Source organism: Chiloscyllium plagiosum, chromosome 14 (genome assembly GCF_004010195.1).
Source record: "Chiloscyllium plagiosum isolate BGI_BamShark_2017 chromosome 14, ASM401019v2, whole genome shotgun sequence".
Classification (NCBI taxonomy): Eukaryota; Metazoa; Chordata; class Chondrichthyes; order Orectolobiformes; family Hemiscylliidae; genus Chiloscyllium; species Chiloscyllium plagiosum.
In genome coordinates this window covers 50,009,994-50,034,362 of record NC_057723.1, presented here as the reverse complement: position 1 = coordinate 50,034,362, position 24,369 = coordinate 50,009,994, and the positions used below count along the sequence as shown (strand labels likewise).

Sequence of the window (24,369 nt, the reverse complement as noted above, 5' to 3'; positions counted from 1 at the left end):
GCATGGATATTGTCCAGTTCTTGCTATATTTGGGCTTGGATAATTTGTACCTGAAGAGTTGCAAATAGTGCAGCACATTGTGCAGTCATCAGTGAACTTTGCGCTTCTGGTCTTATGATGTTGGGGAGGTCATTGAAATGAAGAAAGGACTTTCCTGTTGACAAGAGAGTCCAAAACCAGAGGTCGCAGTCTAATGATCTGGGTAGGTCATCCAGAGAGTGGTGAACTTGTGCAATTCTTTGACACAAAAACATTGAATGGTTTCAAGAAGGAGTTAAACATCATTATTAAGGTCAAAGGAATCAGTTGGTGTGGGTTGCAAGTGGGAACAGGTACTATATTATTTTAACAGGCATAATCTTACTTAATGATAGAACAGGCTTGAAGGGCTGAAAGACCTGGTTCTACTGTACTGTTTTTTTATGACAAAGCAGCTGAAGATGGTTTAACTAAGGGCATTATCCTGAAGAAATCCTGCAGAAATGTCTTGGAGCTGAGATGACCAATTTCCACCAACCACAAATATCTTCCTTTGTGCCCGGTACCTCCAACCATGTCAGAGTTATGCCTGATACCCATTGTTTGCAATTTTGCTAGGGCTCCTTGATGCCATACTCAGTTGAATATGCCCTTGATGCCAACGCTGTCATTCTCACTTTATCCCTGGAGTTCTTTTGTTTCTCCATGTTTGAATCAAGGCTGTAATAAGATCAGGAGCAACCCTGTTGAAACCCAAACTGAGCATCACTAAACAGGCTATTGCGAAGCAAGTGTTGCTAGAAAACAGTGTTGATGCCATCTTCCATGACTTTGGTAATGATCAAGAGTAGACTGATGGGATTAGCTGGGTTGAATTTGTCCTGCTTTATGTGTTATATGACATACCTGGTATTTTGCACACTGTGGTTGCCAGTGTTGTAGCTGTACTGGAAGAGCTTGACTAGGGACATTACAATTTCTGGAGAGCAAGTGTTTAGTAGTGCTGCCAAAATGTTGTCAGAGCCAATGCCCCTTGCATTATCCAGTGCCTCCAACTGTTTCTAAATATCACATGGAGATCAATTGAATTGGCTGAAGACTGGAATCCCAATACTGGGAATCTCTGGAGGAAGCCGAGGTGGATCGTCTACTCTGTATTTTCGGCTGCACATTGTTTTGAATCCTTCAGCCTTATCTTTTGCACTGATGTGCGGGGCTCCCCTGTTATTGACAAGGGGGATGCGTGTGGAACTTCTTCCTCCGCTAAATTGCTTGCTGCATTGTTTGTGTAATCACTGAGCTCTAACTATGATTTTTTGCTTATGCTGTGTTTTAGCTTCACCAGATCTCCCCTTAGTTTTATGTATGGCTGGTGCTGCTCCTGGCATGCCCTCCTGTACTCTCCATCGAACCAGGTTGATCCCTGACTTGATGATAATGGAATATCATACACGGCAAATCCAATCACACTAGTTTTGTGCCACCATCTGAGATGAATGTTTATCTGAATATGTATTTCATGCAATTTAAGAATGACACATTACTAACGTGATATACTAGGCAATGATATTGCAGATTGTGTTGGAGTCAAAATTTGCAAATGATGATTGCCACAATGCTTCATGGATGTCCAGTCTTGAGTTGGTCGATCTATTTAAAAGCTATCCTTTACAGGGAAATGATAGTGCTATGCGCTATGATGGAGGGTAAACAGTAAGTTGATATAATCTCAAAGGGTATTCTCAGGATGGAACTTTGTTTGCACAATGCCTATGTGGTGGTCACTCTTACTGACACTGTCTTGGACATCACCTGCAACAAGCAGATTGCTGAGGATGAGGTCAAATATGATTTTCTCCCTGTTGGTTCCCTCACTGCCTGCCTTAGACCCATTCTAACAGAAATGTCATTTAGACTTGACTGGTAGGACTGGTAGAGTCATAGATTCATAGAGATGTACGGCACAGAAACAGACCCTTCAGTCCAACTTGTCCATGTCAACCAGATATTCTAAACCAATCTAGTCCCATTTGCCAGCACTTGGCCCATATCCCTCTAAACGCTTCCTTTTCATATTCCATCTAGATGCCCTTTAAACGTTGTAATTGTATGCACCTCCACCACTTTCTCTGGTAGCTCATTCCATACACACACCACTGTCTGCGTGAAAACCTTGCACCTTAGGTCCCTTTTAAATCTTTTCCCTCTCACTCAAAATCTATGCCCTCAAGGTCTGGACTCCCCCACCCCAGGGAAAAGACCTTGCCTACTTACTCTATCCATGTGCCTCATAATTTTATACACCTCTATAAGGTCACCAGTCAGTCTCGGACGCTCCAGAGGAAACGGCTCCAACCTATTCAGCTTCTCCCTTTTGCTCAAACCTTCCAGGTCTGGCAATGCCCTTGTAAATCTTCTCTGAATGAACTACTCTTTGTGATTACATTGCATCCACTGGAGTACATCTGACTTAATGTCCATTTTATTCTTTTTTGCCTGGTGAAATGCTTCAGGATTCTTTGTGTTATTAAAAATGCTTTTAAAATGTCAATTGTTGCTGTGTGAGCAAGGTGCTTTTTAATCATAGAATTCCTACAGTGTGGAAACAGGCCCTTTGGCCCAATGAGTCCACACTGACCCTCCAATGCATAACCCATCCAAGTTCATTCCCCACCCTATTACTTTACATTTACCTTTGACTAATGCACCTAGTCTACACATCCCCAAACACTGTGGCCAATTCACCTAACCTGCATATCTTTAGGCTGTGGGATGAAACGGGAATACCTGGAGGAAACTCACGCAGACATGGGGAGAATGTGCAAACTCCATACAAACAGTCGCCGAGGGTGGAATCGAACCCGGTCCCTGGCCATGTGAGGTAGCAGTTTTAGAATTACAAATGTGGATTAGAAATAGTTAATTTAAGAACTTTTCAAGTAAGTAATTAATTAAATGAATTACAATTCGAAATCTATTTTCCAATGAACTGCATGGGTGCTTCAGAAGTCACTGTTGCTCTGGATTGGAGTTACACTGTAGCTGCGTGATCTTGAAGCAATGTAAGATTGCCTCTTGGAAAGAGTCAACACTGCTTTAGTCTCAGTAGGCATCAGCCAATGGCTTAGGTCATTGTCACTTCTTTATGCTGCAACACTCTCAAAACTAGAAACATTTCTAATTAACTAAATTACAAAAATAATTAAACATTAAATACAATCTAGAGCAACAGCATATTGTGAAAATAGAGATATTATTGCGAACAATGAATTTGTTTTGAAAAACTGAGAGCTGAACCTTACAATTTTTCGCTAACTGGTGAGTCACATCTAGTTTGGTGGAACAATTGAGCGATTTTTTAACCATACCTTACAAACTTGTTGATTTAATTGCCATCTGAGGCCTCGTGGTGAAAATCACAGGCTCTTTCCACCTCATTTTATGACGCACCATTCATGAAGGAACTCCTCACAACTCAGCATGCCCCAGGGCCATGAGGGACTTAGCACAGATGCTCAGGTAAGAGCACCAGAGGCAGGCAGGCATTCAGGATTTAGCATGGCTTAGAAGCTGGGGCACTTCACTATCTGTTACCGACCAGGCTCTGCAGAGGTGCAGCTAGACTTGTGATAGATTGGCGCTGCCTCCATGGACAGATTGGCGCTGCCATGGACAGATAAGTCCAGAACCCTTGGGGGCTACTGGAGAGTCAAAAACCCCTGCACGCTATATACTCAATACATCATAGCAGGAGGAACAGGAAAAGAAAAATATATCAATGCTGCATGTGAACAAAGATCAATAAATTATCTGCTTGATTCCCCTATTCCTTAAACACTTGTTCTATCTAAAAATCATCCATGCCCTCTTGAATGCCTCGATTGAACCCACCTTCTGAATGTTTCCATGCAGTGCATTCCATAACAAGTAAATAGTTTACTATTTCGCTATTTGAAAAACACTTTCATGTTTAAAGTTTCTTTCATGTATGTAAATAGTTACAACATTTCATAAACAGTCATGAAGTGGTCCATGTCTCAGTTGTGTCTGTAGATGCTTCATTGTATCCTGCAGCATCACTTCTTGGCCTTGAATGAGGTGCAAAGATTGGGGTTCTTTGGTGATCACTAACCATATCATGTGGGAACAGGGGAGTAATCTGTGCACATGGCATCAGCTCACTCTGACACCTTGCCCCTCTTTATTATTGCAACTACCTGGGTGGCAGGGAGTTCCCTGACAATGATGTTGATGGGATGGTACAACTCAGATGGTGCAGGATAGCTTGGAGGGAGGCATGTTGCAAGCCTATGTGGCCAATACATAGGGTCACACGGCACGGAAATAGACCCTACAATCCAACTCGTCCACGCTGACCAGTTTATTAAAAACTGACCTAATCCCATTTTCCAGGTGGCAGTGTCAGTACATTGGAGGATGTCAGGAAGGTGATAACGACTCCCGCTAAACCTTTCCTATTCATGTTCTTGTCCAAATGTCTTTGAAATGTTGTAATTGTACCAGCCTCCGCCAACTCCTCTGGCAGCTCATTCCATACATGTACCACCCTCTCTGTGAAAAAGTTGCCCCTCAGGACCCTTTTAAATACTTCCACACTCACCTTAAACTTATGCCCTTTATAGAGTTATAGAGATGCACAGCATGGAAACAGACCCTTCGGTCCAACCCGTCCATGCCGACCAGATATCCCAACCCAATCTAGTCCCATCTGCCAGCGCCTGGCCCATATCCCTCCAAACCCTTCCTATTCATATATCCAAATGCCTCTTAAATGCTGCAATTGTACCAGCCTCCACCACTTCCTCTGGCAGCTCTTTCCATACATATACCACTCCCTGTGTGAAAAAGTAGTCCAATGCTCCAGGTAAAACAGCCCCAGCCTGTTCAGCCTCTCCCTATAGCTCAAATCCTCCAACCCTGGCAACATCCTTGTAAATCTTTTCTGAACCCTTTCAAGTTTCACAACATCTTTCCGATAGGAAGGAGACCAGAATTGCACGCAATATTCCAACAGTGGCCTAACTAATGTCCTTTATAGCTGCAACATGACCTCCCAACTCCTGTACTCAATACTCTGACCAATAAAGGAAGGCATACCAAATGCCTTCTTCACTATCTTATCTACCTGCGACTCACTTTCAAGGAGCTATGAACCTGCATTCCAAGGTCTCTTTGTTCAGCAACACTCCCTAGGACCTTACCATTATGTATATAAGTCCTGCTAAGATTTTCGTTCCCAAAATGCAGCACCTCGCATTTATCTGAATTAAACTTCATCTGCCACTTCTCAGCCCATTGGCCCATCTGGTCCAGATCCTATTGTAATCTGAGGTAACCCTCTTCGCTGTCCACTACACCTCCGATTTTGGTGTCATCTGCAAACTTACTAACTGTACCTCTTATGCTCGCATCCAAATCATTTATGTAAATGGCAAAAAGTAGTGGACCCAGCACCAATCCTTGTGGCACTCCACTGGTCACATGCCTCCAGTCTGAAAAACAACCCTCTGTCTTCTACCTTTGAGCCAGTTCTGTATCCAAATGGCTAGTTCTCCCTTTATTCCAGGAGATCTAACCTTGCTAATCAGTCTCCCATGGGGAACCTTGTCGAACCCTTAGTTTTGGTTGTCCCTTTGCTGCAGTGAAGATCTTGGATATTCACCCTATCCATGCCCCCCAAGATTTTATAGACCTCTGTAGGTTTATGTCATGAGTTGGAAGACAATGTTGTTCCCTGTGAAGGCTCAGTGAGCCTTAGCCTCCTCACTCATAAGTTGTCTCACTCACCCCATCCATTGCAATTTTACTCACAGCCATTCTCTACTGTCCATGTGCTTCACGATTGCCCCAATAGCAAGTGGTCCTCTGTGAGTGGCTTTCAGCCTCAGTATTCATGTGTCACTGAACCACCCCCCCCCCCCCCCAATAGCTGGCTCAACCTTCTCGTGATCATCCCATTAACATGCGACCTGAACAGTCTACCTTTCCTGTCACTTCTTCCATTTCCAGGTCCTCACCCCTAACTCCCCTCCTCCTTAATTGTTGAGAGCTCAGGCAATGGGACAGCTGTGGTCTATCCCTTCCTGTAATCTGACCTGCTTGCACCAGCCCTAACCTGCCCAAGCCTTTGGTTGTGGACACATATGACCCCAATTGTGACAATTGTTCCCCCCACCCAGACTGACCCCTATGGAGGCAAAAGGCTGACTGTGACCCACTGTCTACAACACAGAGGAACGGTTCCCCTGTTCAACATCATACACGACTGGTAGCCTCTGACTGGTAGGGTAGGCTGTCCTTGACTAACTATGTAAAAACAAGGCCTGCAGATGCTGGAAACCAGATTCTAGATTAAAGTGCCCGAAACGTCGATTTTCCTGCTCCTGCTCCTCAGATGCTGCCTGAACTGCTGTGCTTTTCCAGCACCACTCTAATCTAGAATTTTTCTAACTAAGTTGGGCCTCCTTGGATCTCATTGCGGTCTACTCCCATAAGACTTTCAGATATGTATGACTACTTACTGCAGAGGCTGTGTGTTTGGCACAAACCCAGACCATGTGGTGCCGATGCTGTAATGATGTGTCACATGTATGACAGGATATATGGGTTTCTGACAGAAGACTACTGCCCAGTGTGACCACTTGCCTAGTTGTCTGACCTTGTTAATGCAAGTCAAGGCAGGGCAAGGCAGACATGCTCAGGGCATGTCAGTGGTCACCAAGTGAATGCACCTTCTAACCTTCCAGCCTGGCATCACCCTCATGACCTGTGCTACCTGTGAACCTTCCTTCTCACTATCCACTCCACTCTCCTCTCTGACCTATCACCATTACCCCCATCTCCATCTAATTCACTTCCCCCACCCCACCATTTATCTCTCCACCCCCTCGGATCACAAGCCTCATTCCTGATGAAGGGCTCTATCCTGAAACTTCGATCCTCCTGCTCCTCCGATGCTGCCTGACCTGCTGTGCTTTTCCAGAACCAAACTCTCGACACTTCATTCTTATTTGTCAAGTTCAAATCATCATACAAGCGACGATTGCCTGCATTTGCCAACTTGCTAAGGAGAATGGAGCTGACTCAGGAATACAAAATGGATGCATATCAACAGTTGCTTTGAGCAGCAAGTGCCAGAAGTAAATGCAACTTGGGGCAACAACCATTCATCAAGAGCTTAAGATCTGCAAATTTTAACACTAATGTAGTCTACTCTCAAAATGTTGGAAGAGATCAGTGTTATCAAGCAGCACTCACTCAGCAATAACCCGCTCACTGATGTACTGTTTGAGTTCTGCCCGGGCCATTCAGCTCCTTGCCTTATTACAGCCTTAATGCAACCATGAACAAAAGAAACTGAACTTCAGAGTTGGGTGACAGCAATTGCTCTTAATATCAAGGCAGCAGTTGACTGAATATGGCATCAAGCAAAACTGGAGTCAATGGGAATCAAGGGGAAAATTCTGTTGGTTATAGTTGTACCTCACATGTAGGAAGACATCATTCTCAGGATTTCCTCAGGGCAGTGTCCAACGCCCAACCATTTTTAGCTGCTGTATCTATTACCCTTTCCTCTATCGTAAGGCCAGAAGTGAAGAAGTCAACTGATAAGTGCATAATATTCAACACTACTTCACGACTCCTGAGACACAGAAGCACATCATGCTCAAACAGCACAAGTCCAGACAACATCCAGGCATGGGCTGCTAAATGCTAATTAACACTTAACACAAGTCATGCAATCACTGTCTCAAACAAGAGAGAATCTAACCATCATCCTTTAGCATTCAGTGACTTAACAATCACTGAATATCCCACTGTCGACATTCTGGTAGTTAGCATTGACTAGAAACTGAGCTGGACCAACCATATAAGTACTAAAGCTACAAGAACAGATCAAAGTATGACTTCTGTGGCAAATAACTCATCTCATATGTCTGCAAAGTTTATCCATAATTTACAAGGCATAAGTCAGGAGTATGATGGAGTAATTCTCACTTGCCTGGATGAAGGCAGCTCCAACAACACTTAAAAAGCTTGACACCATCCAAGATAAAGCAATATACTTGGAACCAATAAACATAAGCTCTGCAGTCCTACCACATCCAGTCGTGAATGGTGGTGGACAATTGAACACCTCCCTGGATGAGGAGGCTCCTCAAATATCCCCATCTGAAATAATGGAAGATTCCAACACATCAGTGCAAAGGATAAGGCTGAAGTTTTTGCAGCAATCTGAAGTACTGTATGCGTGATCCACCTCAGCCTCCTCCGGTGGTCCCCAGCATCAGCGATGTCAGTCTTCAGCCAATTCAATTCACTCTAGCTGATATCAGGAAATGGTTGGAGACACTGGATACTGTATAAGCTATGGGCCCTAACAACATTCCGGTAGTAATACTGAAAACTTCGAGCCAAGCTGTTCCATTAGAGTTACAGCACTGACATCTAACTGAAGTTGTGGAAAATTGCTGCAGTATGTCCTGTAAACAGGAATCAGGCGAAATCCAACTCTGTGAATTACTGCTCCATCAGTCTATTCTCAGTTATAGAGTCATAGAGTCATACAGTAAAAAAACAGTAAAGTGATGGAAGATGTCATCAACAGAGCTGTCAAGCAGAACCTGATCAGCAATAATCTGCTCAGTGATACTCAGTTTGCATTCCCCAAGGCCACTCAGCTGCTGGCCTCATTACTGTCTTGGTTCTAACATAGACAAAAGAGCTGAATTCCAGACTTCCCCATTTGCCTGAATGGGTGCAGCTCCAACAACACTCAAGAGGATTGGCACCATCCTGAAACAAAGCAGCCTATTTGATTAGCACCACAGCCACAAACATCCACTTTTCTCCACTACCGAAGCTTAGTAGCAGCAGTGTACTATCTACAAGATGCACTTCAGACATTCACCAAAGATCCTTAGACAGCATTTTCCAAACCCATGATCATTTCCATCTAAAAGGACAGAGCAGCAGATGCATGGGAACACCACCAACTGCAAGTTCCCCTCCAAGCCGCTCCCCATCTTGACTTGGAAATATATCATTATTCCTTCACTGTTACTGAGTCAAAATCCTGGAATTCCCTCCGACGGTCATTGTGAATCAACCTACAGCACATGGACTGCAGTGGTTCAAGAAGGCAGCTCACCACCATCTTCTCAAGAGCAACCAGGTACAGGCAATAAATGCTGGCCAGCCAGCGACACTAACATCCCACAAATAAATTTTTAAAATCCACGATCCTTCCATCTCTCCCTCATCAATTCACAGCAGCAGCAGTCTGCCACCTCCAAGGTGTACTGCATTAATTCACCATGGCTTCCAAACCAATGATTTTTGCCACCTAGAAGGGAGAAGACAGTGGATGTAAGAGAACATCACCACCTGCAAGTTCCCCTTCACCAGATACCATCCCAACCTCAAATTATATCACTGTTCCTTCACAGTCACTGGGTCAAAATCTTGGAACTTTCATTGTATAAAGCTGTCACCACATCTTGAAAACTATCGTAGTCCAAGAAGGCAGCTCATCACCAACTGCTCAAGGGCAAATAGGAACAGGCAATAAATGCTCATGGAGATAGCAACATCCAAATGTCATGAGTTGTTTTTAAATTAACAACTGAACAATTGACCCCAGATTTAAAATCTAACACCTCAAAGACTCTGAAGAATGTTTTGGTTTTAAAAACTGCATAAGCAATACAGTTATCCTCATGACACCAGCTATTAATTTTCTACTATTGTAGCATTCTCCTCAAAGGTGACATCCATTTGGCAGGTGAAAAGCAACAACAGTGATGGCTGTGCAAAGGAAATTTGAAATAAAATTTATGATACTAATAATAGCAAGAATGCAGACTCATTTCAAAGACATTTGGGCACCTCAGTGATTTTTCTTGTGCAACTTGGATCTTCCTTCTCCTCTTCCACCTATTTAGTATGAGCAGAGCTCAAGTTGAGTTGTTTCCTGACTCTTAACTGTTCAGATGTTTACAGTCAATATTCTATTGGATTTAGATTCTGTGTGGACTACTCCAAAGCCTGACCCACCAGCACGTGTGAATGGACAGACTCAGTCATGAAGTCTGGAGGCAGCATGTAGCACTTTGACTAATGAGCGGGTGGTGAGGGGGCAAACATTGAGAGGAGAACAAAGGGCATGCTTTGAGCAGAATCACCATCTCCCTGTGCCTTCAACTTCCCGTTCATGGTTGAATCTCACTTCCTAGCTATCCAAAGCTATACTTTCATAAGCTGCTGGATGGAAAATTGAGGCTTTGCACCGTCTGAGTAAAATTGCCAGGCTTGAGTGTGAGGTTTTCTGGTGAGGGCAAGGATATACTTGTACTTGGGTGCCTGTTATTTTGAAACTCCATGCAAATTGACATGCTTCCCATGGATATCAGAACAAATGCTGAGACATCATCACACTTGGGCAACAACAGAGACCTCCAGTCTTGTTCAGTGTATCAAACTCCTAACAAAACCATACACACTTTCTGATGCTGTTCCAGAACAGTCATTTTTGATGGAGCTGTTTTGAGCGAAGGCTCATTGCAATTTTGGAGAAGATTTGTAGCTCAGGTTGAGGTTCAGGTTGTAACTTTGCTTATTGAGCTGGTAGAGTGGTTGTCAGATGTTTCATCACCATGCTAGGTAACATCATCAGTGAGCCTCTGATGAAGCACTGGTGTCCTGCTTGCTCTTTATGTGCCTTGGTCTGTTGTGGTGGGTGATATCAGTTCTGGTTCTTTTTCTGAGGTAAATGGACTCCAAATCGATATGTTTGTTAATGGAGTTCTGGTTTGAATGCCAGGCCTCTAGGAATTCCTGTGTATGTCTTTGTTTAGCCTGTCCTGATCAAACTGGTGTCCTTCTTTGTGTGTATGGATGCAAGTGATAGTCGGTCATGTCTTTTGGTGGCTAGTTGGTGTTCATATATCCTGGTGGCTAGCTTCCTGCCCAGCTGTCCAATGTGATGTTTATTGCAGTCCTTGAAGGGTACGGGTATATGACATTAATTCTGCTGGTTGTTGGTACGGAGTTCTTTAAATTCATCAGGAGCTGTTTCAATGTGGTGGTGGGTTTGTGGGCTACCATGATGCCTAGGGGCTAGAGTAGTCTGGTCGTCATCTCCAAGATGTCTTTAATGTATGGCAGGGTGGCTAGAATCTCTGGGTGTGTTGTGTATTCTTGTTTAGGTCTATTGTGTAGGAATGGGTGGACTGCACTTAACGGGTACCCATTGTTCGTGAAATAAGTGTTTTTCCTCAGCTTCTCATAGTTCCTGGGTGCTGGAGTGTGATGAGGCCTGTTTAAATAATGTCCTGATGCAGATCCATTTGTGGGTGTTGTGATGATTGCTCCTATAGTTGAGTATCTGATCAGTGTGTGTGGCTTTCCTGTAAATGCTGGTCTGCAGCTCATTACTTGTGAAAAGCTGAGTAGAAGTTGCATGTAGTCCAACCTCTGATGTTGTCATTTCATCTCCGTTGCTGTCTCCAACAACTGCTTCTGCTCATGTGATGTTTAATTCACCAGGCAGCAATGTAGTTAACTGCCTTGGGGTTTCTATGAAGATGAGTGTATCTGAGCTGGTGGATGGTATACATGAATTGTGTGGTGGAGCTTCCTAATGGACCTTCAGCCTCTGCCAAATATACAATAGTGGCTGAAGGACTTGTAGGATATGAATGATATGAACTAGAACCAATGAGAAAACAGGATTCAAATTCATCACTTTGCTGGTAGTTGTCATAGAGTCATAGAGATGTACAGCATGGAAATAGACCCTTCGAGCCAACCTGTCCATGCCGACCAGATATCCCAAGCCAATCTAGTCCCATCTGCCAACATCCGGCCCATATCCCTCCAAACCCTTCCTATTCAGATACCCATCCAAATGCCTCTTAAATGTTGCAATTGTACCAGCCTCCAGATTACATTAAATAAATGTGAGTGATTGTTATGCGTCTGTGTGATACCTAATCATGTCACCAAGAATCTAGGAGATTCCACAACTCAAATCCAATGGACAAGCATTTCCAGTGATTCCTTCTCTGCAATAGTTATGTTAGTTAGGACGGGAGCTCTACACCCTGCACATCACACCTCCTCCACACACCCCTAACTCCACCAGTTCTTTACCTCTCCCTGGATTCCTGTTCTCTCATGTCCTGCAAGTGTAAGAAGCAAAGCATTAGGAGGATGAGAAATGGAAAGCATTGGGAAGATGATGGGCAACATTTGTGGAAGGTGACAGTGATGCATGGGAATGAGATAGCATTGGAATGAGGGTGGGTGTCAGTGGCATGTGTTGACATGGGCTGGGAGAGAGGAATAAGTGGAGCTACAAAATGTTCCAATTGCAGAATTATTACAGGTACATCCCTAGGCAAGTCAGAGTGGAGGGTCTACCTGAAGGATATATGTTACTCGTCTTGACTGCAATGATGAGGCCATGGAACCACTTTTCACACTGGACCTGGGATTACAAGATCAAATCCTTGCTCCTCACACCCTCCATTTCTTCCTGTCATAGGTGTTTGCCCCCAGATGCTGGCCTCTTCTTCCTATCTGTCAGGAATAATATTTCCCTGCAGAATCCTAATGGATGCAGAATTACCTCGGGAATGTGTCTAAAACTGGGATGGGAGGAGGCAGAGGGTGACTTTCCCAGGTTCACACTCATTCAGCAAAGTTCTTGCCTGTGTGCTGACATTTAGAGAATTGATGAACTGTAAAGGATACCTATAAATAGAAATGTGAGTCAGCCATCACACCAGCCTACTCTGATTGTTCAGGAAAAGGGATTCTAATGCTTTGGCTGAGTTAAAAAGCAACAGCAAAAATTGACACTTAGACCTTTTGAGTTCCAAACCCACAGTTGGTCTCCCCACTATGAACTGGTGTCATGGTTAAAAATCTCCACAAAATATCTTTAGATCACCAGTCCCATAACTCATCATATAATTCACACTGCGAGTAGCCAAAACAAAACAAATACTATTGAGGAAAGACATTAAAAATGAAAATAACTCACCAAATTTGTACAAAATATCCAGTGGTGAAAATGAGTCATTAATTCTTCATATGCAGCAGTTATTGAATTTGACACCTCAGTGAAGCAGGGATTATTTAATTATATCATAATGTGATATTTATGATGTCATAAGTTCAACAATGTTATATTGCTAAGGTGATACAAAACTGGGTTACAGCTAGGATACAACTAACCACAATACAAAATCAGCTTTAAGTAACTTCTTTAAAATTAATTACACAAGCCAATGTTTTTAAGTTGATCACACCCACTCTATCAACCAATCACATTCTGCCAATCAACAAATGTACTTTATGAGATCACACACTAATTCAAAGCTGATGGGTGATACCACGAGTTCACTGGGTTACATTGTGACCAACAATTGACATCCCACTGCTCCTCACATGATTCAGACTTATCCCCCAGAGATGTCCTGACCTACTTTAAAATCAGAACTGAGAGAAAGGAGTCTTTCCTCCTGCGATTCACAGAATCATTCGTGAAACTGCAGGAATACACAGCTTTGAATCTAGCTGAACATTACACTTTCTTAGCAATAAGGAAAAATAGCAATCTGGATAAAGCAGGAATAGTGACCTTGATTGCCTGTCAAGTAGCCAGTTAACTTGCACTCACACCAAGAAAAAAAATCAGTAATCCAAGGAACAATTCAAATTGTAAATGCTCCAGCAGCAAATGAGAGAAACCGATTTAACAGGAGAAATCCTGCATGTGCTCATAACAATTTCTGAAAAAAAGTACATTCTTTTTGAAAACAAGGAGCCAAAGATGACTCTATATGTTAAATAGAGTCAACTCTGTTGCAACAATTCAGATCTCTTGACTGGAGCTCCAGAATTTGCTCTGCAAATAAAGAAAGACACGGGGACAAAACATGAATATTACTAAATCATAGGCCATTATTTACATATCAAGGAACACAAGAGTCGGGAAGAAAAAATAGGAACAGTACTCACGAGAAACATGACATAAAATTAAACAAGTCATAATTCAGCTGCGAAAATGAACTTTATACACAACTGATACAGAATTACAAAAGAATATGGCACAGGAGAAAGGCATTCAGGGCAAAGTAACTGTTTGATAAATCTAACCAATTCATCTCACTCTTCTGCTGTTTCCCCGCAGCCTTATTCCTTTTCTGCTTTAAGTATTTGTCAAGTGAGATAAAATTAGAAATTACAACTTTAGAAATTACAGGATTCCTGATGAAGGGCTTTTGCCCGAAACGTCGATTTTGCTGAAGCTCCTCGATGCTGCCTGAATTGCTGTGCTCTTCCAGCACCATTGATCCAGAATCTGGTTTCCAGCATCTGCAGTCATTGTTTTTACCTCCTGGAACAGATAACCAACCTCATAAGATCAATCTCCCCCTTGTGGGCAATTTACTATTTATTTATTCTTGTGTAGGTGTAGTAATTATGACAAGTTGAGAGGTTGTAGGCTGAAACAAAAACAGAAATTGCTGGAAAAACTTATCAGGGTAGACAAGCAGGAGGCTGGAAGAACACAGCAAGCCAGGCAACATCAGACGATGGAGAAGTCATTGTTTCGGCTATAACCCTTTGTCAGGACTGGAGGAGGGTGGAAGGGGAAACTCAGCAGATTCTACAGAAAGAAAAACAGAGTTAATGTTTTGAGTTCACTAACTCTTCATCAAATGTAAACATTGTGGGGAAGGAAAGTATTTATGCTGATCGTGCGTGGTGGGGATGTGTGAATAAAGTATGTAGAGAGAGGTCACAGAGAGAGAGAAAAGGAAAAAGCAAGCAAAGAGATGTTTGATTATAAGCTGAGAGAAAGGTAAATGAGGTGCTAATGAGAAGTGTAGATGGTTGAAGTAGTTTGCTCCACTGGGAGAAATCTGTACAAAACAGAACCTAGATGTAGAGATGGATAATAAATATAGCGGAGTGTATTTAAGTTCTGAAATTATCAAATTTAATGTTGAATCCTGAAGGCTGTAAGGTACCTATGCAGAAGATGAGGTATTGTTCCTCCAGCTCACTGGAGCAGTGCAGCAGGACTGGGATGGGAAGGTTTGGAACACGGTGGTGTGTCTGAGTGGCAGGCAACTGGAAACTGAATGTTATTTTTACGGACCGAGGATAAGTGTTCAGCAAAATGGATACCCAGTCTATGCTTCATCTCCACAGTTTAGAGAACACCACATCTTGAGCAGCAAATATCTTAGACTAGATTGAGCGAAATGCAGATTCGCCTAGAAGGTGTGTCTGGGGCCTTGGATAGCAAAGATGGTGGACATAAAAGAGCATGTATTGCATCATAGGCATAGGAAGGTCCCATGAGGTTGTGGAGAAGTATTAGGAGTGGAGGAGGAGTAGACCAGGGTATCCTGGAGGAAACAAACCCTGCAGAATGCTGATAAAGGAGGGGAAGAGAATATGTGTCTGATGGTGGCATCCTACCAGAATTGGCAGCTTATGATCCTTTGGATACGGAAGCTAGTGGGGTGTAAAGTAAGGGCCAGAGAGATTCTATCATCTATCATCTTCCAAAATATTTCACTTCCAATTAACTACTAAAAGTAGTTTTCTAATTGGCTAACTTAGACAGAGCCTGAAAATGGGTCCAGGAATCATGTCACACAATTAACATCTGTTTAAGAATTGTCATGCATACAAAACACAAAGTTAGTGAGCTGCCTAGTCATTGAAATTATGTTTGTCCAGCTAGTGCTAACCACATTTTTCAGGTGACCAGTATTGTAAATGGCTAACACCACAGGGAGCTTGCCTGTACAGCTTAATGGAAGCATGTTGAGACACAGGCAACTACTCAAAGTCATTGTTGAAATGATTGCAACCCGCGAATTAGTGAAGAATGGCACAACACATAGGAAAACATAAGATTCAAGTTTTATGGATGCTACACCGGAGGCCTTCCTGGAAAGATGAAAGTAGAAGTCATGTAACTGTATCAGCAGAAGGTCAGACCTCACAATCAAATCACAATGATCTAGACACAGAGCTGCAAGACATTCAATGACCTCACAATCGGTCAAGGTCACTGAATGCATCTTCAATGTCAAATTACACTAACTACACCACGAGCTTCAGACACTCTCAATGAATTATCCTCCAATACTCATCTAACACTAATCTCCATTAATTCAGATTCATACCTCAAAATCGTAAACTCCACCTCAACCTTTCTGCTTCATGATCAATCTCACATCTCTGAGCTTATACGCACGCTTGATAGCTATTCAACTATGACAATCACATTAGCCAAACAGCACTCAAAAACACAGTTACATCTCCGTTGCAGGAAAAAGTAGCACACAATGAGAGTCAGCAGGAGCTAACACACAAGGGTACAAGCTGGCTACCTGCCTTCATCTCCATGGGGAAGATGATACTGGACATTAGTGCGAGGCTGGGACAAACCTGTCCTCCTTTTCACATTCCATTTCTCCCTCACCCCACAATCTATTCTCATTTACAAGCTGCACTTGATGTAAGTTTGCACCTTCTACTTTCAACCCCTTCTTGGCACTAAAATCTTTCCCACGTGCCTTTTCTTTTCTGGTATCCAGGAAATGTAACCTGGTCAAGGAATGAAGGAAGACAGTGATAATAAAGATATGGCACTGCCACCTAATTTTACACACAGAGCTTGCAGATCAGATAATGAGACTGTGCGTAATTTATGAGACAGGATCTCCATGTGATAAAATACTAGATATGAGCAACAAGGCAAGAGTACTGAGGACTCCAGGACAACATCACATTAGTTCTGAGTCAGAGGACTCAGAGGACAGGTTCAGTGCAGCAGCCTCTAGAAAAAACATTGATTGGTTTGTACAACAAACCAATATCCTAGGAAGCCTGCCACAACACTAGCAGGCAATGCCAAGGATCATGCAGGAGGTCCAGTATTAACATGGCAGAAAGACAGAGCTTGGAGTTCATCCTTTCCAATGACCACCACAGCCACAAGTCAGTCTGAAAGAATCTGACAGAGTGAAAGAGAGCAGGAGATTGAGGAGACATTCTTGTGCAGGTATTTGTTGGCTCCATTGTTAATATGTCAAGAGTGTGGTGCTGGAAAAGCACAGCATGTCAGGCAGCATCCGAGGAGCAAAAGAATTGATGTTTCAGGAATGTGCAAAATGCCATTAGGTGCCCAACTCCAGATGAAGAAGGATAAGGGGAGGCAAGAGAGGAGGAGATATTGCATTTTTAATTAGGGAGAACATCACAATAGTACTGAGAGAAGACATTCTTAAGGATTCATACACTGAGTCTATATGGGTAGAACTGAGAAATAAGAAGGGGGTAATTACTTTGATAGCATTATATTGGAAGTGCCCAGTAGTCAGCAGGTGTTTAAGGAGTAAATATGTAAGGAGATCACAGATAGCTGTAAGAATAATAGGGTTGTAATAGCAGGGAATTTTAACTTTTCTAGCATTGACTGGGACTGCGGTAGTGTTAAGGGTTTGAATAGAGAGAAATTTGTTAAGTGTGTTCAGGAGGAATTTCTCATGCAGCATGTAGATGGCCCTACTGGAGAAGGGGCAAAACTCAACCCCCTCTTGGGAAGTAAGGCAAGGTAAGTGACAGAAGTGTTGTTAGGGGAGCACTTTGGAAACAGTGACCATAATTCTATTAGTTTTAAAATAGCTATGAAAAAGGATAGATCTGGTCCACAACTTAAATGTCTAAAAGGATAGATTTGGGGCAAGGCCAATTCTGATGGTCTTGAACTTTCAAAAGTTAATTGGAGGAGGTTGCTTGCAGGCAAAGGGACATCTGGTAACTGGGAAGCTTTCAAAAGTGAGTTACTGAGGATTCAGGGCTGTTATGTTCCTGTCAGAGTGAAGGGTAAGGCTGACAGGAGTAGGGAACATTGGATGACTAGAGTTATTGAGGCTGTGGTCTTGAAAAAGAACATGTATGTATAGGCAGCTAGGATTAAGTGAATTCTTCAAGGGGTGTAGAGGGTATGGGAATACATTTAAGAGAGAAATTAGGTGGGCTAGGAGGGGACATGAGAAGTCATGAGAGTCCAAAGAGATTCTACAAGTACATGAAGGGCAAAGGAATATCTAGCACAAGAATAGCACCTCTTAAAGAACAACAACACCATCTATATATTAAGTCACAAGAGATGGGTGAGATGCTAAATTAATATTTCTCATCAGTATTTATTGTCAAGAAAGTTATGGATGTTAGTAAACTTGGGGAAATAAATAGTGATGTCTTAAAGAGTGTTAACATTATAGAAGAGGAGGTGTTGGAAGTCTTACAATGCATTAAGGTAGATAAATCCCTGGGATCTGATTCAATGTATCCTAGGAATTTGTGGGAGACTAGGGAGGAAGTTGCGGTGCCTTTGGCAGAGATATTTATATCATCAACAGACACAAGTGACATACCCAAAGATTGGACGGTGTCTAATGTTCTGCCATTATTTAAGAAAAGTTGCAGTGAAATGCCTAGAAGTTACAGACCAGTGAGTCTAAAGTCTGTGATGGGTAAGTTGTTAGAGAAGGTTCTGAGAGAAGGATCTATAGGTATTTGGATAGTCAACATAGCTTTGAGTGTGGGCAATCCTGTCTCACGAATTTGAGATTTTTGAAGCAGTGACCAAGAAAGTAGATGACAGCAGTGTGCTAGATGTTATCTACGTGGACTTTAGCAAGGCCTTTCACAAGGTACCACATAGTAGGATGTTGCGTTCGGCTAAATCTCACAGGATTCAGGGACAGCTAGCTAATTGGATACAAAACTGGATACAATACAAATATGGTAGAAGACAGAGGGTGGTAGTTGAGGATTGTTGTTCAGACTGAAGGCCTGTGACAAGGACTGTGCCATAAGGATCAGTGCTATGTCCATTGTTATTCACCATTTATATAAATGATTTGGATGAGAATTTGGGAGGTATAGTTAGTAAGTTTGCGGATGATACCAAGATTGATGACAGTGAACAGTGAAGAAGGTTATCTGGGAATGCAGCAAGATCTTGAGTTATTAGCATGAGGAGTTTAATTTAGATAAATGCAAGGTGTTGCATTTTGGTAAGGCAAATCAGGGCAGTCAATGGCAGGGCACTGGTGAGTGTGATAGGAGTACACGTTGGTAGCTCCTTGAAATGGAGTCACAGATAGACAGGGTGGTGAAGAAGGCTTTTAGCATGCTAGCTTTTGTTGTTCAGAGCATTGAGTACAGGAGTTGGGATGTTTTGTTGCAGCTGTACCAGACGTTGGTGAGGCAGTTGGAGTACCAAGTGCAGTTCTGGTCGCCCTAAAATGGAAAGGATATTATTAAAGTAGAAAGAGTGCAGGAAATATTTACTAGGATACTACCTGCACTGGAAGGTTTGTGTTATAAGGAGAGGTTCGATAGGCTGGGACTTTTTACCCTGGAGCATAGGAGACGAGAGGTGACCTTATAGAGATGTATAAGATCATGAAAGGCATAGATAAGGTAGATAGCGAACCATTTTTCCCCATGGTGGGGAAGTCTAAAACTAGAGGGCATAGGTTTAAGGTGAGAGGGGAGAGATACAAAAGTATTTACCAGGAGCAATGTTTTCACACAGAGGGTGGTAAGTGTCTGGAATGGGCTGCCAGAGGTGGTGGTAGAAGCTACTACAATTTCATCATTAAAAAAAAACATTTAGACAGGTGCATGGGTGGGATAGGTATGGAGGGATAGGGACCAAATGCAGACAAATGGGACTCGTTTAAATTGTGAAAACTGGGAAGCATAGGCAAGTTGGGCAAAATGGCCTATTTTTATGCTGTAATCCTCTATGACTCTATGAAGAGATTACATTTGTGACAAGTTAAGGAGGCTGGAAAATTTGCCTAGTTTGGAGGAAAGGAATCTCCATTGCAGTATTCACAGTAAACATCAGTTCTAGCATTGGGAGCTAAAAGTAGGAAGAGCTTTTGATTAGTTCCAGGAGAAGTAAATGTCCTTCAGGATCTCATAAAGTATGCTACTTTTGGTAGGATTGTTGGTCATATTCAAAATCGCATGGGAACATTTTTATAGTATACAGTATCAGATGCCTATGAAAATAGCTTTTATTCAATATTGCTTTTAATACATTTGTTATAGTAAAAGTCTTAAAACTTGTAATCTTGTCATCTGCTTCTTTCTCCTCAGTTACTGGAAATTCAGCTACCTTTTGCAAAGTCATCACAAGCCTGTACAAATATTCTAACAACTGTGACATGATAAGATCCATAATTGTTAATGAGTCCAATTCCTGCTCCTTCAGCAGTACAACATCTTGCAAAAAGGAATGAGATAGTTGACCAATTAATCAGTTTTTAAAAAAGTTTTACTCAAAGGATCAGTCTTATTCAGCTCACTGCAAGAGTTCCTTGAAGTTCATGAAAAAAAGTACATTGCATTCTCTGTTGTTCACTTGAAGTATCAATTCTATAGTGGAACTTGAACCCACAATTTCCCTGCTTAAAGGAAAATTTGCGGTCACTAAGTTCAGCTGACATTTCAAAATATCACATCAAAGTATCTATAATCATTGATTGCACAGTAACATATCAGTGCATGAAATGATAATGAAGTGCAATTATGTACTCATGCTGTTTCATTTACCTCTTTATAGATCAATTAAAAAAAAGTAAGTGAACCACAAGTCACAGCAAAACAAATGTAAATTTAATTATTACCAGCAATACAAGGAATGATTACCAAAATAGAAATGAAACATTTACTTCTGCACATAGTCCATGTCAAACATGACTCTTATCTCTGAGCTACAAGGTTCTGGCTCTTATTTGAGCTCACGACTTGAGCACAAAAATCAATGCTGACACTCCAGTGCAATTTTGAAGGAACATTTTTCAAACTGAGGAATGGTCTTTCCAATTAAATAATGGATTGGGGCCTTGGTTTCTCTCTTGGATGGGCATAAAAGGCACATAGCACTATTGTGAAGAAGGGTAGTGGAATTATCCTGAGTGTCCTGGCAATACTTACCTCTTAATTGACATCACTGAAAGCAGATCATCTTGCTTTCAATGCTGTCTGGGTTCATTGCATGCAAGTTGACTGTCATATTTCTGACAGTATAAGAGCTGGTATTCTCCAAGCTGATTGTAGAGCTGGACAAGTCAGATCCCAGAGTTGAGCCTGGCTTGATAGATTATACAGTAGCTATACTTCAAAGAATTAATTTCAGTAAAGTGCTTTGCAATGTCCTGTATTCCTGAGCTGCACTGTATAAATATAAACCTTTATTAAAAAATGTTCTACAAATGTTCTACATTGTTCATAAACAAAACAGGCTTTGAAGCTGAAAGACTGATAAAGCCAGTAGCTTCATCATGTGATCAGTCCTTCATTCTTTATGGTGCAATCCAAATCAATTTAATCTGATATAATAATTGGTATCCAGGAGTGATTCTGGATTAATGCAACTTGTAAGCACTAGAGGGCAATGATGTTTCAGATACAGACACCAAATCAATGTACGTTTAGGTTAACTAACATCTGAAATAGCTGAATAACTTTTCTGTCCACATTGTATTTATGTATCCTAAAAGAATAAAATTCAAAATACTCCAGTAGTTCTCAAATGCTTGAAAGATTATGACAAAAAAAAAATCAAATCCAGATCTCTAATAGTGTGAATTCTTATTTTGAAGTCACTTAAAACCTTAGATTAAGGAACATTGTATATTAATATAATTGTGTGTCAGTCTTTGAATAAGGAATAATTTTTAAAAGAAATCAATGATCTATCATAGAATCAATCTATGATGATAGTTTGAATGGATGAAGATTATGTCAAAAAGTAAAACCAAAGTGATTCAAATATTTCAACTTATAGGGAAAGCAATTAAAATGGAAGCTAATAATTGGCTTCTGAACCAGTTCATTTCCAAAATTAGAAGATGATAAGCTGGAAAGAATTTCAAAAGCCTCTGTTTCTCAGGGTTGTCAGTCTGTGACATAAGCTGTTGTTAAGTGCAATGGGCACAGAGTTAATAGCTTGGAAAGAAGAAATTGAAAGTAGGGCAAGGTGATGATTGATGGATTGAGATTTTCAAGGACAAGTGCTGCCTGGAGTACCATTCCATTTTGATGGAATGGGTTCAGCAGCCTGGATGGTCTTTATTTATTCCATATAAATGAAATGACAGTGTGCAGTCCAGTTGCATATATGGAAAAATCCCAAAACACATCCATACAACATCTTATAATATAATGCTTGACCATGCTCATATAATCAATTGATTGCAATCATCAGTTAATTAATGGAGATATACAATTTGACAAAAGGATAAAAGTTGCAGAGGAGGTGGAGTAGCTTTCTAGATTGTAATGGATGATTCTGCTACTGTTAGCATAATTTATGTGAACCTTTCTTTGTTTTAGCAGCTTGTCTGTCATGATTTAATATCTTTGACCTACAGAGGATGTTATGGAGGTTGAATGATAAGAAGCCGTGGATGCTATTTACCACCAGTGGGCTGACCAGATAACTCCTGAATGACAAAAACCATGAGTGAATTATGATCGTCTTCACAAAAGGTACATAAATTGTATCCTGCGTTCCTCATTTTGTACCATGGTCATACTACATTAAATTAAAAAATATCAGTTGGTCCATTTAAAATGGAAAGTATTGTAACTTGATATGCAAATAGTGGAATTGCTCTGGCGATGGACATTTGATTTTGTTCCATGATTACTTTAATTCTGATGTTATCACTATAAAACATAGAAGACCGTTGTGGAGATGACATCATTATGTAATATTATTTATTTTACCTATTAATATTATGTTTGAACATTTTCTTGCCACATTTATCTCCCCATTCTTCTTTTGATTTTCTGTAGCTGGTACAGATGGTAGAGCTGGTAGAATACTGCAAGATTACCTACCTTAGAGTTTGTCTTGTCGGGAAATATGTATCTCCTTCTCATACTACCCATTGGTGTTTTGGCTGCAACTAAATTCATCAGTGGCAGAGGTCTTTCAGCTAGCGAAATATGAACTACAGCTCAAGTTTTGCCAAATGTTAGGTATTTCTTTCGCAAGTTAAAGCTAAATTTTAAAGCCTACCATTTGTCTAAATCTGCACCTGTGCCTGGAAATTTCGAAGGATGATGATGATGATGATGAACACTTCATACATTTGAGTTCTCTTCCTACGATATTTCACCACGGAATTAATTTATTTATTTTAATAATTTAATACCTCTGTTAACATAGAAGAACTGAACAACTGTTATGATTTTGCTATTATTGCCAACAGTGAGAACAGGAAGAACTGTGAAAACCAAAATACTAACTAAAGTGCATAAGCATGATTCATCAACAAACCTGTCAACTCAAAATGAGCATTTTGCAATGCTTATATAAGAGTAATCTGTACCATCTTATAATACTCTTAAAATTAGGAATGGAAACCCAGAATGTTTAAGAAACAAGTTAAGTTCTGCAAAGTTGATAATGATGAAATTACGCTAAGGAACCTCAGCAGTAAACTAGAAGATTAATTCCACCTTTCTTCATGCATTGTAAGCATTTGATGTATAGTGTCATGTGATTGAACCTAAGCATTAAACTTCATAAGTAACATATTTTATTAGAATAAATGGAAAACAGTTTGTTTACATTGAATTTATAAAAAGTTAAATAAAACTATCTAATTGAATTAATTTAGTGAAAAAAAACATAGCTTCAGATTATCTGCTTCAAGTAAAATGAGCATGTCACTGGGTTAATTATCATCTGATTTCCCTTCCCTTTCTTTAGGTGGTACTGCTCAATGTTTCTTTCAAAATCTTTGATGGAACTGGGAACAAATAAGAGGTGCTAACATACATTCTATCATTCCAACATTCTAACAGATTTGAACAATTATCTGTAAACACAATAAAATTATACAGTGGGTTTTAATAGAGTGAAATGCCTTTTTTATTAATGCAATGGATATGGGCATTACTGGCTATGCCAGCATTTATTACCCAATGTCAACCACATTGGCGTGGTTCTGGAGTCACGTGTAGGTCAGACCACGTAAAGATGGCATTTTCCTTCCCAGAAGGACATTGATGAACTCAAAGAGATTTTCCTGATGATTGTTTCATGGTTGTCATTAGTGTCTTCATGGCAGATCTTTACTGAATACAAATTCCAGCATCTACCATGGCAGGATTCGAACCAAGATCCCCAAAATGGTAGCTAGTTTCCCAGTCCAGTGACAATATCATTAGGCCACAATGACTTACCATTTTATTGTATCCTAATAAATGCCTTTTCAATTCCACCACGCACTA

At 41.1% G+C, this 24,369-nt stretch overlaps 1 protein-coding gene across 3 annotated transcripts in view; it reads right to left on the bottom strand.

The window, feature by feature from the left end:
• Positions 1-13,252, bottom strand: part of LOC122556712 (E3 ubiquitin-protein ligase TRIM8-like) — a 100,129-nt gene extending 86,877 nt beyond the window's left edge. For all 3 annotated transcript variants that reach the window (XM_043703783.1, XM_043703780.1, XM_043703782.1), the window contains exon 1: positions 13,049-13,252. The gene's annotated coding sequence lies outside the window, so the exon portion shown is untranslated. The remainder of the gene's footprint in view (positions 1-13,048) is intronic.
• Positions 13,253-24,369: the final 11,117 nt, after the last annotated feature.